This window comes from Rhagoletis zephyria, unplaced genomic scaffold, assembly GCF_001687245.7.
Source record: "Rhagoletis zephyria isolate East Lansing unplaced genomic scaffold, Rhagoletis_zephyria_1.1 Rzeph_scaffold_00702, whole genome shotgun sequence".
NCBI classification, from domain to species: Eukaryota; Metazoa; Arthropoda; class Insecta; order Diptera; family Tephritidae; genus Rhagoletis; species Rhagoletis zephyria.
Genome location: NW_016157786.1, coordinates 191,357 through 205,457, shown reverse-complemented (window position 1 = coordinate 205,457; position 14,101 = coordinate 191,357). Strand labels below are relative to the sequence as shown.

Sequence of the window (14,101 nt, the reverse complement as noted above, 5' to 3'; positions counted from 1 at the left end):
ACCTGGTCTATGGTGGATTTGCCCGGTCTAAAGCCACACTGATAAGGCCAATACTTAAACCAAACCGATCCACATTACCTGCAATCATCAACATACATATGTACCTATGTATGTATTTACATGCGTACGCTGCGATTAGGTTATAAATATTGCGACATCTGTTACTCAAAATACGAAATACCTACACACTTTTTGCCGCCTTCTCTCACTTTCAGCGCATTCACGTATTTGCAAAATGATGACGAAGTGATTTTGTATGGAAAATCATTTATGCCCATATTATTGAATAAAATAAACATACTTAGAAGATATCAACCAATACATCCCATATACCAAACAAAAGGAAAAAACTTGAATTTTTGATTAACAAAATCATTCGAGCGATTTTCTAATTTTTTCAACAATTTTTTGCCTTAAAATGGTCAACTTTTGTCGAATGTATATAAAATTTGTACACAATAATATTTCTATTGCTCCAAAGAACCTACATATATCCCGAAAATTAATGTTATATCTGCAAATCATTAGTTGCTAGAGCACTTAAAAGGCTCAAAATTTACCCCAAAATAAGCCAATATTTACCGTTGTTTCTACGACGGAAACCGAATTGGTTACTTACAAACCACGGTGCAGCGAACAAAGGTGGCGCCCCCAGTGGTACCGCTACTTTGGCTTAGCCGGTTTTGACAATAACCTATGTTTACAAATCAGCGGCAAAGAAATTTGAATTATAAGTGAAAAAAAAATAGTTAAAATTGTGTTAATTTGCAATTTGTGAAGACTGCGTAAAAACTAATAAAATGAAGTGCCGTGTGTTAAATTGGGACAGCCGTCAAAATTCAAGATGCGTAGATGCCAAATGTTTCTTTGTTCCCAAAATGTTTCTTTATTGTTATATTGACAGCATTTTATCACAATAATTTCGCTTCTGCTCCAAGCAGCTCCCTTTAGCAAGTTAACTAATCAATACCGCTGAGATGCTGCCGTAGCTTGGTGCAATGGAGTGCACTAAAACGTTCGCTATTTTCTAATAGATTAGGTGAAAAATGCAAATTCAAATTTGAAGCCAATCGAAAGTGTGACGCCAAATTTGGTATTTGATATGTAATAAAGGCGGCCTGTTAAATCCACTTCCATAATTCACACTTTTACCTTTTCTAATAAAAATCTTTTCTTCCATTTTAGGAGTGGACGAGTGAGCTAGAACAAGTAATTTTTAAGCAAACAACAAAACCGACTTCAATTCTCATATAAAAATTTAGGATTATCGTTAATTTCTTTATCATCCGATTATCAGATTCAAACCAAATTAATATGGAACCACCTGTGAGGTAACACCTTTCCTTTAAAGAAAGAATTTTTGAAATCGGTTAACGTGGTCCAAAGTTATGCGGTAACATACATAAAAAAAAAATATTCCGACGAATTGATAATCTTTCTCCTTTTGTGAAGTCGGTTAAAAACTGCATTGCAACGACAAGAAAGGACTGTCCGTTTAACATTTCCAACAAAACTACATTCGATGGACTTATGAGGACGTACTGTTAGAGACGATTTCTCATACTTGTCTAAACGAAATCATATTTCGCTAGCCTAACATACCTATTGAGTCACTTTAAATGATGGTAGCACCACCTGTAAGCAAGATGCTTTCTACGGACGCCTAGCTGTGTGCTCGAAAGAACATTGAAGCAGCAACCAGCGTAACAAACTCAGAGAATTTCAAATAAAAATTCGACGAAGGTGCCTAGATAAAAAAAAAAATCAATTAATAATAACGAAAGACAATTCGGCCCGGAAAATGCGTTGGGATGCAAATACTATCGTTATTGTCATAGGCCACAGTAAAAGAAATTTAAACATTTGAGAGAACTGTCAAGTTTTAATGGAGTCTCATTATTTAGGTTTCATTTAGGTGCAGTCTAATTGACAATTCAAGTGTTGATGTGCCTTGATGAGCATTTAGCGACGCGTTATCAATATTTAAGTGCCCATTTAAAAAACTTCAGTGTTACAAAATTTTTAGTTCAACTTCTCTAAAAGGTTACCGCGCACTTGTAACCCACAAACGTTTATTTACTTCGCTTCGTCTTCACTTGCATTTCAGTTGCATAAATTTCGGCTTAAAACTTGATTTGGTGCCATTCGTTTGGCAGACGTAGCGCTAGTGGTTAGCGGTGCATACTAACACACGGTTAGACCCACGTTCGATCACTGGCCAGCGCAACAGCCAAACATAATAGAAACAGTTTTTCTAACACCGGTCTTCTCACGACATCCTACGACACACCATCGAATGTACTTCTGACATGAAAAATCTTTTCATAAGAAGTACATTTAGATTTCGGAGGTGGCGTGTAATTAACACAAATAGGAGAAGAAGCTTGGCCTAAGACTTAACAAAATTGTACGCACCAAACATATTTTTGATTATCACTCAAGAAAAATAAGTCGAATTGAAAATTACAATTTGGCCTTTCCATACTTGGCCAAAAAGCTTCACCGAAACCGGAATAGTTGGCAGACGTGAGCCATCGCCGGATGGCTCATATTGAATTTGTACAGTTAAGCGGCAGTCAAAAGCTACTACAAGACGTTAAAGCAAACGGAGAGTGCGAGTGAGAGTGTATGCATAGCATAGTAACNTTTCAGTTGCATAAATTTCGGCTTAAAACTTGATTTGGTGCCATTCGTTTGGCAGACGTAGCGCTAGTGGTTAGAGGTGCATACTAACACACGGTTAGACCCACGTTCGATCTCTGGCCAGCGCAACAGGCAATAATAATAGAAACAGTTTTTCTAACACCGGTTTTCTCACGACATCCTACGACACACCATCGAATGTACTTCTGACATGAAAAATCTTTTCATAAGAAGTACATTTAGATTTCGGAGGTGGCGTGTAATTAACACAAATAGGAGAAGAAGCTTGGCCTAAGACTTAACAAAATTGTACGCACCAAACATATTTTTGATTATCACTCAAGAAAAATAAGTCGAATTGAAAATTACAATTTGGCCTTTCCATACTTGGCCAAAAAGCTTCACCGAAACCGGAATAGTTGGCAGACGTGAGCCATCGCCGGATGGCTCATATTGAATTTGTACAGTTAAGCGGCAGTCAAAAGCTACTACAAGACGTTAAAGCAAACGGAGAGTGCGAGTGAGAGTGTATGCATAGCATAGTAACGGAGAAAAGCTTTCGCCGGCCGCTCAATGTTGGTCGGTCGATGCGGTGATGGTCATGACAGCTACGCCTGAAAATGCAGCCAATGAAGAGTTTTGAAATTACAACCAAAGCGAACCGATGATCATTGGACAAAGTGCAGCCGAGGAGTAAACAGTCGCGAACGGCAAGACTACAGACAATGTGAAGTGCCGTGGGCGAAAGAAAATGAAAGTGAAAAAAAGATTTAAAAATGTGTGAAGAAAACAGAAACATAAAACAAAGATAAAAACGTAAGTGAAGATAAATGAAGGTGCGAAGTGAAAAAATTGTAAAGCGTTGTACACAAAACAAGTTACATTTTTGCAAGCCAACAACAACAACAACAATACCAAAAATCTACTGCGCGTTAAGCGTAAAATCAATCGAACGGAAAACATTTGATTTTCCAAGCAGCCAAGTCAAAGTTATTTTCGTAACTAAATTGCGAAACGTAGTATTCGAGAAGAAATAAATATATAAATAACGTAAAGCACATTGGAATTTCTTCCGTTCCATCATTTTTCCGCAATTTTCCTGCGCCGCAAAACTGGAAATTTTCTAACATAAATTGTGCATGTTCGCTTGGAATTACCAGTATTTGACTGAAAAATTAAATATGCAAAGCGTTCAATTCGGCTTATGCGTGGCGCGCGCGTGACCAAATTGTGGCAGACCCAACAAACACACCCAAAATTGTCAAATGAGTCCGATATAACGGCGAAGTTTCGAAAAGGAAGGGTATATTAGAAAAATAGCGCATCGACAAAACAAGTGGAAGCAAAATATTAACACAAATATTTGAAAGCTTTTTTATAAATTAAATTTGCAAGGAAGAAGTCACGATTTTTTTGCTTACAAATGTTTGCTTGAACTAAGAAGGTAAGTAATGAAAGTAAAGCAAAAACTACGTCCTACCAAGCCAAATTTAACGAAGATACACAGCGCGATGTAAGGTGTATTCTTGTTTTTGGGGCTCATTCAAAGCATCAATTTCTTTCATTCTTCAAATCGATTCCAGGTGGCCGACTTCTTTAGGTGTCAAAGGGCTTCAACCGTCACGACACTAAGGCCAAAAGTTGTATACCTATCTATGTTGTTTGAGAAGCTTTCTTACCATGAAATAAATAATAAATAAATGGGTTTGAAACCTACTTTTTTATTTAAAGTGGCGTTTTTATTTTTGTCTCTGACCGCAGGATTTATTTTGGAGGACTTTGTAATATATGATTAATTCCAAAAATTATTAAATAATTTCAATGCAATGTAGAATAAAAATATGGGCAGCAAATGCAATAGGATATTTCTTTAGAATATAAAAAATTTAAATTTTTTGGATTCACAAGGACGCACAGGTAATTTTTAGGCTGCCTAAGTTAGAAGAACGTAATTCGAGGATGTTATCGAGTTTATATAAGCCCTTAACATATAATTTTGTCAAAAACAAATATTGCGAAATTTCAAGGATAAAGTTTTAAAATGACATTTTCAATATTTACCAGCCCTTCTGCACCTGAAACTTGAATCTGTTTAAATTCTACAGGCTTTCCTCATTAATTTCATACCCATACTTCTTCTCTAAGCACATTTCTCCGAATTTTTTAAATCACTTTTGAATTACTGACGTCAGTGTGAAAAACTAAAAACACAGTTTTACTTTATTTGGCCCATGGTTTCGCGAATATATTGATATTTGTGTATAAAATGTACAATCGCGCGGTGTTATATGTATAATCAGCTAAAGATTTATAAAAAAATATTAATTATTAAATAAAAAAAGAAATATAGCCAATACTGGTCAAGAAAAGGAGTTTCTATTATTGCTATCAGTGCAAATTACAAATCCCGAAAATTCCGGGATTACTTGCCATGAATCCCGGGATTTTCGAGACCTCAAAAAGTCCGGGATCCCGGGATTAACATTCCTAGTCCTTATACATTGGTGATGAGTCTCTTAAATTTTTTTCAAAAGTGACTAATCTCGGGTTTGTTATAAAAGCTAACCTAACATGCACTGATCATGTTAACTCTGTCATAGGCAAAGTCTACTCTACTTTAAGAAATTTAACAATGTCTGCTACTTTTACACCATTAATCGGTAGACGTAAACTGGCCATTCAATTAATATTGCCGATTTCCTGCTATTCTGAACTCTACAACAGCCTGGATTCTCAATCTTCTTATAAAATTGATGTAGTATTCAATCATGTTACTCGATATGTTTTTATGCTATCGAAATTTGAGCGAATATCCGATTAGAAATCACGACTAATGGGCTGCAGTATCTCTGAATACTTAAAAGCAGGAAATTGTATTTTTTTATTTCGCCTAATGATGGATGAAGATTCTAGGTTATCCTTCTCAAAGTCTGCACGCCTTACTGACCTAATTATACCGAAGTACAATTATCTAGCATCTGCAAGACTATTTTTTCGTCAATGCTATTCGCACCTGGAACTCGGTTCCAGGACATATTCGCAACAGTCTAAATAAAAGCAACTTTAAGAGTGTTTTGTACTCGTATTTTCGTTAACTTATTATCAGCTGAGGTTCGCTATCTATATACCTACTGAAATGTAAATGTGTATGTTTTAGATATAGGCTAATTGAAAATTGTATTTCGTTGTTTTTCTCTTTTAATTTTTATTTATTTATTTACTTATTTATTTATTTTATTTTTTATTTTATTTATTTATTTTGTTCCTCTTTTGCTTTTATATAAGTAGATTTGTAAATTTTGCCTAATGCTATTTGTCAGGCTTTGTTTGACATGATCTTATCTTAATTTTAAGTTACCATTGTACTAAAAAAGATCTTTGGGATCTTATTGTACTAATATAATAATAAATTAAATTAAATGAAATAAGTGTGGACCAGTACACTACGACAATTTGTCTAAAACCAGGACAAATCCTGGAAAACCGAGATGTCTGGCAGCCCTCCTGTAGACACGTAAACTCGTACGTATCCACCCACTTTCCATTACGTAGTCCCTGGCTTCTGGAATTGCAAATATCTTGGCTTGAAATAGTGAGACCAATTACCCAACAGAAAAATCAAAATTGCTCTAGATACAGACCTAGTTTCAGTTCTGGAGCCATCAGTGATGATTTCGCATTGTGTAAGACTTACTGTACTATTATATGGGCTCACTTCGGGAACAGCTTCCAATGATTTCTTCAAGAGGTATTCTGCATTGCACGGTTTTGGTTATTTCAACTTTGGTAAACAGATTCCCTGCGCATAGCTAATGATTGCTTTAATCGTAGCACTGTAAATCTATAGGTTGCTTCCAGGTCACTGGTTCCACGTTTTACGAAATACCTGTTTAGTTACATTCAAAGAACGCTGATTCGCCATTGGTAATTATTGAATGGATCGAATTGTGGAATATACCCTCCGATGATCATTTAAAAATATTTTTTAGAATTCTCTGCAAAAGATCACCTTCATATCATTGTCCTGCTCTTAACTCTACTTACAACTTAAAAAAGGTCAAATTCACGGAAGCCTGGTCCGACCTGTAGGGTTGGTGGTAAATTTCTGAGAATCCCGTAGGGTTTAAGGCGTCCTATACAACCGGAGAAAATGGTAGCTAAAATCTTCGGCGGCGACAATTTCGCTCTGAATTCCTGTGGTGGACTTTCTTAGCTTTTTGTCTATGGATTTCGGATCATATAGTCGAATACCGGTGTCACCAACTCCAAAAAAGTATCTTTACAACTCTCTAGTTGCCGCTGCTGATAGAGCGGTGTGTAATTGCTGGCAGTATTTCTGCAACTGCATCTCCAAAGGGACCACAATCCACGCAGATTCCATCCAAAGAATCATGTGGCACCCAAATATGCTGTGGATGGTGCAAAAGTAGAAGTCTGAAGTCTGAAGCCGACTTCTTGCGCCAAGGCTACTCGGTCTGGAGATATTCGGCCGAACGGAGGCGAGTGATGGTACTGCAAGTTCTGCAATGTTTCCAATGGCCGTCAGCCCGCCCAAAGCTCGACTTGTCTTATCGGGACTTTTCTGCAGAAAATCTGGGCTTCAATTGCAAGAATGGGTGGAAACAGTTTATCGCTGTCTCTGCATATTTTCTATTTGACTATAAATTTCGCTAGTCTAATGAAACACTGAGAAACCACGACTAAAATGCTTATGTCCAGAATATATTCTCGGGCAGCAGCAAGTACAATTCAAAGAGGAAGCAGCTTTTCCTGTACATTTTATATTAAAGGCGTAACATTCTGACCCAGCGCAGAAGGCAAGTGGTGGTAAATTTTATACCAGAGGGTCCTGCGTGAGGTCAATTTCACATCGGTTATCATGCTATGCCTTCCCTTTTAATTTTTTCTTTCATCATAGTCATTTACCGTCTTCTAGAGCTGGGATACTATCGATAGTACCGCTACTCGAAATGATTGCTTGAAAATCAAACAATAAACAAATTTATAAAATACTTTGAAAATTAAAGAGATTATATATATATTTTTAAATTTAAGTGCATCAAAAAGAACTTCTTATAATAATAAAATAAACTTATTAATTCATGTGTCTGAATTGTATATACTTATATTATTTTATACACTTGCATCCACTTGAATAGCGACAGGTAAAATCTGAATCTATTTTTGATATGGGAAAATTAAATTCGGATTTTTTTGTCCTTTNGAACTTATTAATTCATTTGTCTGAATTGTATATACTTATATTATTTTATACACTTGCATCCACTTGAATAGCGACAGGTAAAATATGAATCTATTTTTGATATGGGAAAATTAAATTCGGATTTTTTTGTCCTTTTCAAAGTGCAAAGAAGTGAAATTGACTAAAATAATACATTTCTAATACTACAAAACAAACAAAACAAAAGATATTCGCTTAAATTGACAACTCATACTTATAAAAGTTCAACTGAGATTCAAATACGGAGGCGCATGTCAAAATCCGAAATTATTAACATTTTACCATATTATAAGAAAACGAATATAGTACTGGTCAATATAATAGCAGCACAACATTTTTACCAGTTTTGACTATTTTTTTATTTGTTTACTAACTTTTTATAAAAGTTGTACAAAACATAAAAAAACTACAAAACTACATTAAAATTTTAAGCTTTTTAATTCGAATTTCTATAAAAATTTTGTGTAAGCAGTATTATAGCTTATTAAATTTTACTTTAACTCGGTGTAAGCTTATAGCTGCTAAAAATTCCAATGACTTAAATTTTTTTGCCGCCTGTGTTGTGCATTTTCTTGCATGAAAAAAATGTATGTAATATGTAGAGATATGTACGTAAACATACATTGTGAAGTTTCGCTAAAACCGACATCGATAGTTTTCAACTATCGATAATATGGATAGTAGTATCCCAGCTCTTCCCTCTTCAAAGTCATACAACACTTTACATTATTTTGTTTTCAGGCTAAGATAGCTGAGTATTGCAATTTTTTATTTTTTTGTTTGGCCGGCCACAATACTTTTCGGCATTTCGTTACGCAACAGCGAAGCTTACCCAAATACTTATTGATATAATGAGAATATAAAAATAGACAATAAAAAAAAATCGTTTGCGCATTTGATGGTATGGCGGATAATCCGAGATGAGTTGGCTGCTAAGTACTTATGTACACCATTTCTTAGACTATTGGGGCTAACCATTACTGTGACTTGCTGCCATGGTAATAAAATATTTATATTGCAGTAAATAATGTATTGTGGCTTTTATGAAAGTGTGAGGTATTTATACACGTTTCGCACGTTGGCACGCAGATGAGGTGCGAGCCGAATAAAAAGTAGTAAAAGTGAGTTGACCAAAGAAAGCAATAGAAATACCAAAGAAAGTGAGGTAAGAGTATCAGGTTAACAATTCAGCAAACATTTCGCACTAACAAAAATTTGAGTTTTTCAGATTTTTTCTTATTTAAAAAAATCGTTTGTATCTTTTAGCCAGAACTGGTCCCCGCACTATGACAACTGGAAAGAAAATTTGCGAATTTCTCCAACCCATATCCGAGTAGCGATTTATTGCGTAGCTTTAATTGCCTAACTATTCGCTCAATTTACTTCCGTTTGCTGCATTTTGCATACAAAGCATCCATTTAACTGGAGGCCCCATTGTCAAAAGAGTGCGTAAATAAATTTACTTCTTTATCTTACTATTCGCAAGAGTGAGTAAGCGAGTGCAGCTGGTAATGTAATTCAAATTAAAGCCGGCTATTTAGTTACGTCAAATTATTTCGCTAAACGGCATGCGCATTGGGCGCAGTCTCATCAGTGCAACTACGCATGTGCGGCGCCACATTTTGCCTTCAGTAGCGTTTTTTTTTGTGTTTCTGCACGACTCTGCACAGAGTAAACCATTGGTTGGACATGGAATTGCACTTCCTCTGTGTTTGCACAGTTGCGAGTATGCGTTTGCTTACAGCTGCGATTACTGGTTACATTTATAATAAACGTATGTATGTACATGTCGATTTATGTATGAGTAAATGTGCATATGAAAACGAAAATTTCTTTATTTATATAAGCTCATTGAACTTGTACAACGCCAAAGCGGAAGGAACAATTCGTCGCTGTAAATAAATTGTGTTTTTCTTCTCTAAGATAGCGGATAACTTATTTTTTTTATTACCTAAAACCTGACCATATAAAATTCGCAGTGAGTAGGGGATTCCTATACTCTTTCGCAGTTCAAATACGCATACAAAATATGGATTGCAGTTTAAATTGCCAAAATGCTTTTAAATGAACACAAATTTATGGCCAGTGCTGAATTACCAAAAATTGTTGGTCCAGTTTTTAATAGTAATAATAGGTTGGCACTTACACTAAATATTATGGTGATTTCGTTTCTACCAAAAAATGTCGGCTTTTGATTGCCCCTTTCGCTTTTCGTGTTCGATTCTACATTAAAGGCAAAGGGCGAGAAAATTTTGTATTCGTTTATTAAAGTGTCCCACTCTTGTAAGGCAAAAAAGGCACATTCTCTGCCCTTTGAAGCTTTGTCAAGGGGGATGGTTGCGCTGAAAATCAGGCGGTCGTTTGAAACGGCAATATTATGAAATGCCTGAGCTAGACAAGGACAAGAAGACAAAAAAAAACCCCTTTACACGGTTGAGTTTACCATCAAACACATTTTGCACCGGGGAAGGGCAACATTTTCTGGAAGAAACGAAATCACCAGCTTCTCTGATTTGTGGGGAGCCTCCGAACGGCGATTGTTTATTTATGAGAAGCTTTTCCAGTTTGTATGCTACTAAAATTTTAAGTGGAGTTTTTGAGTGGTCAAATAATTAATGTCCATATTTTAAATAAGCAAATAGATACGTCCAGTTTTTTAATTATCCGCAAACTTATGTGGAGTTTTAAATTACAAACATGTTTATCAAATTCTTAAATAAGCAAAGTGTACGTAAAATTTTTTAATGGGCATTTATGTCCAGTTTTCAAAAAAAAAACATTATGTATCATCAAGTTTAAATTACAAAAATTCCCAGTTTTTAATCATAATAAGGTTTATGTCTAATTTTTTAAAAAGCTGTAAATTAATGTTCACTTTAAAATAATCAAAAATGTATGCCTAGTTTTAAGATATTTAGCAATTTTTGAACGCGCAAAAAAATTCTGCCCAGTTTTGAAAAAACCAAACATTTATGTTGCGTTTTCAAGGGGCCAGAAATATATGTTCACTTTTAAAATATGCAACGATTTATGTCCAGTTTTTATGTTACCAAAAATTTGTGTGCATCTTTTAGCTATGGTGTTTCACAAAACAGACTTATCGAATGACTTTTGCTTCAGCTCCAGGTAAGAAAGAATCAAGCAACATGTTCGTCACTAGATTTCCTTAACTATCAGCATTCGGAAAGAGGATATAGATCAGTCACATGGATCACATGGGGAAATAAGAGCGATGGAGATGAGACGACACTCACTTACTTAAACAATATATTGCAGACAGTGCCTTTTGAGAAATCATCACATAGAGTACTAAATTACCTCAACAACCGCACTTCGTTCATTGTTTGACTCAACGAAATTTCGTCGAAGTAATTTTGTATTTTTTCGATCACCATCCTTTAGAAGGAGTATTTCACAATCTTTGACTCAAGTCGTCAAAGTAAACCACCATGTTTTATAGGACGCAGTTTTTTTTTATTTTAGAAGTAACAAAAATAAAATAATAAAAAAAAAGATGTATCAAACTTTTATGCATGTGCACTAAAATAAATAAAATAAATCAATGCGTTTGTTAAGGTTACTAAAAGGCTAAATGGTAAGTGCATTAATTTTTGTTGGAGATACTATGTAACTAAATATCGCTTATCTCTTAAGGGTTAACCGTAACAAAAACCTTCACTTATTTTATTTTTATTTTTTGTTTAATGCACATAATAAATAAAAGTTGGTTGAAAAAAATTTGTTTACTGCATATCAATTTGAAGTTTTTAATTAATTAATTTATTTATTTTTAGTAACGTACTAGATTTGATCTAAGTAAACAAACCAACAATTTTCTGAATTCGAACCAAATCGGATCATAGATGCAGATTTTTCAATAACTTCGACCCCCGCGCTACCTACATCGACTGCTGCGTCACTTAGCGGATTAATTTATCTTTCATATTGTACTGTCTCCAGTTCATAGGCAAGTTGGTGAAAAATGGATTGCAAGATTTGATTTATGTGCATATCAGGTAAAAATGAACTACGTGCTAAATCACAAATACGAATGCTTAAATTGTAACCATAAATGTTCATGTAAACATGGAGACATTCAAGTTTACAAACCGTAAAGTTACGACTCAAATCGAATCAAGTCTGCGACTCATGTTGCATGAACACTCAAACACAATGAGAATATCTTAAAACAAAAAAAAAAAAGTCAAAAGTGGCCATGTTATTATCAGGCATTAAAAGAGACAATGAAATGACAATTCACAGTCACACTTTCAAAATTATTAGGTTAGCTAAAGTGCTTGGTCGTTGGTATTTGCCTTGCCTTGCATACGGAGTGCGTTTATACTGAAAAAAGATGCCTTAATAGTTTTAGATTCTTCTTCATCAAAGCATTCTTTGAACAGTCATTGCTGGGAGATAGATACTACTAAATTTGTCGTTCTGTAAGAATGTGCGGAATTTTCACCTTTTACAAGTTTTCCATTCCCCACTCACCCTACATGAGCTTGGTTGCGTTCGTACACGATTCGTAGCGCAGTAGCACCCACAGCATAAACTTGGAGGAAGGGCGACATATTCGAGACGGGTGTAAATGCTTCGGAAGTATTTGTTTTTGCTATATCGTTCCCGCGCTCCTTACCTATTTTGTTAAAAATATCAGTCCCAAAGCAAACCAATCTGTACTCTTCCAGTCCATGCGATCTAATTTAGGCCATAAAAAGTTGGCTATCATTTCACGATAACGTCCGTTTATAGTAACAGCGTTGCAGGCATCTTTTTGGGAGAAGTACGGTCCGATGCCTCCGCCAGCCCAAAAACCAAACCGTGACTCGTTTTGGGTGCTTAGTTTTTTTTCTTGCAGTGGGTGCAGTTTTGCTTGTTAACTTACCCGTTTAGGTGAAAATTCGGTTCATCGCTCAAGATGGATCACTTTAACGCGTTGTTCAACTGAGTATCGCTCGCTGACTAAGTTCGTCAACGCATTAACATATATATGTGATATATTAAAAATAGATGCAGTGAGAGATTTTGAGTCACCCTATATAAATTTAATTTATTCAGTAGTTATGTAGTTGCAAACCCGCTAAATTTCCCTGAAACCCTCTGTGATGCTCTAGAAATGGGAGGAAGCCATTATTCCGAGTTGCTAAAATTGTATTCCATGCCTCCTCTGTTATCTACTTTGCACCTATTGGTATATATTTGATTCTTCGCGGTAGAGTTCGGTATATAGCCAACAAAATTATGCCTACCTCCCATATAATAATAATAATAGATTGGCACTTAAACAATATGTCAATATTTGGCCAAATTTTCATCCGATTTGTGGCGTGCGTCTTGATGTTGTCACACAAAGAGAAGGGACCTATAGTTATACGCCGACTTCGAACGGCGATGGTATTTTTATGAGAAGCTTTTTCTAAAAATATTTTCTCGTCAATTTGGTACCCGTATTTTTATTGTACATACATTGCATTGAATTCTTTAAACAATTTTTGGAATTAAACATATCTTTGAAATTACTAAGTCCTTTAAAATGAATCCTGACATCAGAGAGAGAGAAAAAATAAAAACGCCACTCTAAATAAAAAAGTAGGTTTCAAACCCATTTATTTATTTATTATTTATTTTATGGTAGGAGAGCTTCTCAAACAATATAGAAGCAATTTTTTCGATTAAGTTGTTGAAAAGTAATGAATATCTAAATCCCGGGACTAATCCCGGGATTGTGATTACGACATCCCGAAAATCACGGGATCCTAAAAAGCGAAAAAATTAACATCCCTAGTACATGTGCATACCGCCAAAGTACTAAAGTTATTCGCAGAAGAAGTTTTTGGAGGTTTATTTTTTAGCGAATTTATTATTTTTTGATAAATAAGAAGAAACCAACTGGCATCGATTAAATTTTGCACTCAAACAAAGCGCTAATAATGCCGAATATCGCTAAACAAAATCGTCAATTAAGTCTAAATGTAAAAACGTGTGGTTCATCTTAATACGCTGCTGCTCGTGCGGACACTTGACTCATAGCCGCAAATAGACAGGTAAGGCTGCCGCAATAGCAAGCGCCAATACCTGCTTTAGGCACACGACTATACATTCGACCAGTTGCAACACAACAGCGCGCATACAAATACCTAAAAAATAAAAATACGTAGGCAAGCCCATGCATACATAGCCGCTGGTCATAATTGCTGCCAAAAATGTGGCGGC

At 35.4% G+C, this 14,101-nt stretch overlaps 1 protein-coding gene across 1 annotated transcript in view; it reads left to right on the top strand.

The window, feature by feature from the left end:
* The first annotated feature begins 3,170 nt into the window (after nt 1-3,170).
* LOC108361132 (uncharacterized) overlaps nt 3,171-14,101 on the top strand; it is a 26,817-nt gene continuing 15,886 nt past the window's right edge. Inside the window, exon 1 of the mRNA XM_017613675.1 lies at nt 3,171-4,087. The gene's annotated coding sequence lies outside the window, so the exon portion shown is untranslated. The remainder of the gene's footprint in view (nt 4,088-14,101) is intronic.